Raw genomic sequence first — 4747 nt, 5'->3', positions numbered from 1 at the left:
CATGCTTGATCTATGCATTTTTATACTTCCAGCTTTCCTTTTAGCATATTTACTCTTTTGGTTCGGAGATCTGCTTTTTGTGCATTTTCTGTACACAGGAGTCGATTTGGTGAAGAATCTACATCTTTGGGCAAGCATTGGAGGAAACAAAGGGAGAAAGCACCGGGCCGTGTACCTCACACGGCCCTGCACTGGTATGGAGCTCGGGCCGTGTGGAGTTTGGCACCAACAGAAGTGGGGAATGACATGGCCGTGTGAACTTCACACGGCCGTGTCAAGATTTGAAGCCAACCAGAGCAGAAGCCTTACATGGCCGTGTGGATCTACACGGCCGTGTGAGGTTTCCAGAGACTAAGCAGGCTGTGGCCGTGTGCACCACACGGCCGTGTGAGGTTTCCAGAGACTAAGCAGGCAGTGGCCGTGTGCACCACACGGCCGTGTGAGGTTTCCAGAGACTAAGCAGGCTGTGGCCGTGTGCACCACACGACCGTGTAGCATTTCCAGAGACTAAGCAGGCTGTGGCCGTGTGAACCACACGGCCGTGTAGCTTTGGCAGAGAAGGAACTGGACATGGCCGTGTGAATCTCACACGGCCGTGTCACGGGGCCGTGTGGCGCCCGATTCCCTCCTCTATTTAAACCCTCCTTCATGAATTGAAAGGGGATCTCTCCCCCTTTGGGAGAAGGCAAGATTTGGTGGTTTCCTCCCATTCTTGGGAGGATTTTTGGGCGATTCAACGGGAGTTCTTGACGATTCCGGCTCCGGAGCGAGGATTGGATCCGAAGACGAAGCTTCTTCGTAGATAAGTTTTCTCTTTCCCCCTTTTCTTGGTTTCTTGGATTGGGGATTTAAGAAATACTTGTATTCTCTATTTCTTCGGGTTTTCTTCCTCGATTCATGGAGTAGATCTTGTATTCTAGGATGAAGGGAGTATTTGTATGATGGATTGATGTAATCTCCTATGGATTTGCCATTTTCTTGTTTCAATGACATTATCTTGCTTGTATCAATTAGATCTTGAATGATTAAAGGTGATTCGTGCTTAATTCTCATTCTTGATTAATTGTTTGGATTTCTTATGGACTTTGTAAAGATAAACTCTCACTCGATCATCCGAGGGATCCACGTGACAGGTGCAAGCCCGTGTAAGGACGTTTGAGAGACAATCTTGAAGAGGAAATAGGAATATTCAAGAGAGTAGGATGGATTTTGTGATTAGTTTCTTGTATCTTGATAGATTGATAAGTCGTGGGCTTCTACGTTGATATCCGAGGAAGGCATAGTAATAGGTGCACTTCTGTGTAAGGACAACATAGGTTCATGTCTAATTAATCCTATTTAGATACATTTCTCAGTCCTTAGCCGATTGTCTATTGCAAGAGAGAACTGACAACTTTCTACATGTTTGGCAATTGAGGGATAAGAATTGGTGAACCATTTACATTCGAGAAATCCTACAAAGAAACCGAAACTCCTAGAATCTTCCTTTATCATAACCCAAAACACTAAACTCTTGTTTGTTGATCTTTAAGATTAGATTTGTTTACCTTACTTTGCTTTTAAAATGATTGGATAGTTGTTTGGCTAATTCGCATTGAGACATTTCTAGTGCTTATTCCAGTCCCTGTGGATACGATAATCTTTTATATTACTTGCGACATTTCTGTACACTTGCGGAGAGCGAACAAGTTTTTGGCGCCGTTGCCGGGGACTGCGCTATAACATTAGGAATTATCAATTGAGTTAGACTAAACATAACATTTGTTTTCTTTTCATATTGCATAGTTGTAACTAATCATTAGATTTCTGTTTTTACTTTCTTGTATAACTTTCACTTCTCGTTAGTTCTTTTTGTACAAATTCAATTCTGCATTTTTGATTCTTCTATTTTTCTTTTTTTGTTGAATTGCCATTTGCCATCTTGTTCTTGTGTATGCGAAGATCTAACTTTGTAGGGGAATTCTTTCCTTTTGACCCTGAGATTGATAGAACTTTCCATAAAAGAAGAATTCTGCAAAGGCAAATTGAAGAACAGGAACATTTGAACATGGCAAATAGACCACTTAAGGATTATGCAGCACCCTATGCAAGAGGTTTTCGATCTAGTATTTCAAGACCTTCATTGGAAGCTAACAACTTTGAGATCAAACCTGCAATCATATCTATGGTGCAGCAGAACCAATTTGGTGGATGACCTCATGAAGACCCCAATCAACACTTAGAGGTCTTTTATGAAATATGTGGGACCAAGAAAATGAATGGAGTTCCTTCAGATGCAGTTAGATTATTATTATTTGGGTTTTCTCTAAGAGATAGGGCAAAGCAATGGCTGAATTCTTTGGCCCCTAATAGCATCACCACTTGGGAGCAGTGTGAGCAACAGTTTCTTGATAAGTTCTATCCACCAAGCAAAACAGCTCACATGAGGAATTTAATTGCAAGCTTCAAGCAAACTGACTCAGAATCTCTTTTTGAAGCATGGGATAGATATAATAGTATGCTCAGGCAATGCCCACATCATGGGTTGGAAAGATGGTTAGTGTTGCATACTTTTTATAATGGTATCAATTATCATACCAAAGTGTCCCTTGATTTAGCTGCTGGAGGGGCACTTATGAACAAAAGCTTAGATGAAGCCGAAGAAATCATTGAAAGTGTAGCACAAAATCATCATCAATGGACAAATGAAAGAAGTGGTGGCTATTCCTCTGTAAACCCAACAATTAAAGCATCAGGGAAGTTTGATGTAGATGCAGTCACTCTTTTGTCTGCAAAATTGGATGCTCTTACAAAGAAATTTGAGAATATGGAGACTAGTGCTAATATGGTCAATGCTATTAGTACATCTTGTGAAGTATGTGGGAGTTCAGAGAATTCAAATGACTCATGTCCATTGGGAGCTATCACTGCACAAATCAATCAACTTGAACAATGTGATGCAATCATGAGTTACAATCAAAGGCAGAACAACCCATACTCAAATACTTATAACCCTGGATGGAAGAGTCATCCAAATTTTTCTTACAGAAACAATCAAGATCAAGGACCATCTATGGGGGCAAGACCAAATTTTCAAGCTGGGAAACAAAATTTTCAACATCTATCTTCTCAAGGCTTACCAAAGTCAAATGTTGAAAAGATGCTTGAAGAAATTATCTCAAGTCAGAATGAAATGAAGCAAGATTTAGCAAAGCTCATTCAGAGAATGGATAATTCTGAAAAGCATCAAAAGATCCAGGATAGTCAAATCGCCCAACTAGCTTCCTCATCATCCAGAGCACCAGGACAGCTTCCAGGAAAACCTGATGTGAATCCTATGGAGCATTGCAATAGGATTGAGCTTAGGAGTGGACGGACCTTGGGAGACTCCCAAGTGACTGCTTCAAAAGGGATACAAAAAGAAGAAGAGCTCTCTCCTCCTATACCAAATCAGATTCAAGCTAATGAGGAGAGTACCATTGAGGTTGAAGAGACTCTTCCACTGAACCATCAGAGCAAAGCTGTCCCTTTTCCTCAGAGACTTACAATGCTCAAGAAGGATGAAGAATTTGGCAAGTTTCTAGAAAAAGTTAAGGAAATTTGTGTAGAGGTACCTCTTATTGATGCTATTCTACAAATGCCTAGATTTGCCAAATTCCTGAAGGATCTCATGTCAAATAAGAGAAGAAGAGGAGAGGTCGAGACCATTGCGCTTAGTGAGGAATGTAGTGCTATTTTTGAGAAGAACACTTCTCCAAAACTGAAGGACCCAGGGAGCTTTTATATTCCTTGCAACATAGGAAAAGAATTTTTTGAAAAAACTTTTTGTGATTTGGGGGCGAGTGTTAGCCTCATTCCCTATTCAATTTGTAATAAATTAGGTCTCAAAAATATTAAACTTACTACTATGGCACTTCAACTTGCCGATCATTCCTGCAGGTACCCTTTGGGTATTATAGAAGATGTGCCAGTAGAGGTGGATGGGAATGTTATTCCCACAGACTTTGTCGTGTTGGACATGGAAGAGGACCCTAGGATTCCTATCATATTAGGAAGACCTTTCCTTGCTACAGCTGGAGCTATAATTGATGTCAAAAATCATAAGCTTTCTTTGGTAATTGGTAAGGAAAAGTTGGAATATGATTTATCTAATATCTCTAACCATGTCTCGTCTCTTTTAAATGCGTGTAGCAGGACAAGCATTTATAAACTTGAGGAATGAAATTTCCATCCTCATGGAAGGCCACCAAATGAAGGAGACAATGTGGTGGAAGATGTTGGGAGAAGATCTCCCAACAAAAACGAAAAGTATATATGTCCTCCAAGGGCGAGGAAAAGAAGCGAATGATAAAGTTTGGTCGAGCTAAAGACCTTAAACAAGCGCTTCTTGGGAGGCAACCCAAGGGTTCTTTTAGTTAGTTTTGATTTGTATTGTAATTTCTTTTAGTTTGATGCATTCTTTTGATTTTGTTTTCAGGTTAGGTGCAAAACAGAGTCAGGCCGTGTGCTATACACGGCCAGACAAAGGTTGCAGAGAAGGGAAGTGCTTGGGCCGTGTCATCCAGACACGGCCGTGTGGGATCTCCCGAGGAGAAAAAGGTATAGGCCGTATCCTAGACACGACCGTGTAAAGAATCCCGAGAGGAAAGATGGAGAGGCCGTGTCCCAGACACGGCCGTGCGAGGAATCCAGAGAAGGAAGAGGGGGAGGCCGTGTAGATCTACACGGCCCGTGTAGGAGAACTATTAAAGTCTTCTTCCTACCTCGC

General features: G+C 41.4%; 1 non-coding gene across 1 annotated transcript; it reads right to left on the bottom strand.

Moving 5' to 3' along the window:
- Window positions 1-2419: 2419 nt before the first annotated feature.
- On the bottom strand, window positions 2420-2526 carry LOC122049892. Its single transcript, XR_006131140.1, has one exon. It is a non-coding gene; the product is annotated as a small nucleolar RNA R71 (small nucleolar RNA).
- Window positions 2527-4747: the final 2221 nt, after the last annotated feature.

The sequence above is a fragment of the Zingiber officinale genome, chromosome 2B (assembly GCF_018446385.1).
Source record: "Zingiber officinale cultivar Zhangliang chromosome 2B, Zo_v1.1, whole genome shotgun sequence".
In the NCBI taxonomy this organism is placed as follows: Eukaryota; Viridiplantae; Streptophyta; class Magnoliopsida; order Zingiberales; family Zingiberaceae; genus Zingiber; species Zingiber officinale.
Note: the sequence above shows the minus strand (reverse complement) of the source record. Positions and strands in the feature narration are given on the sequence as shown.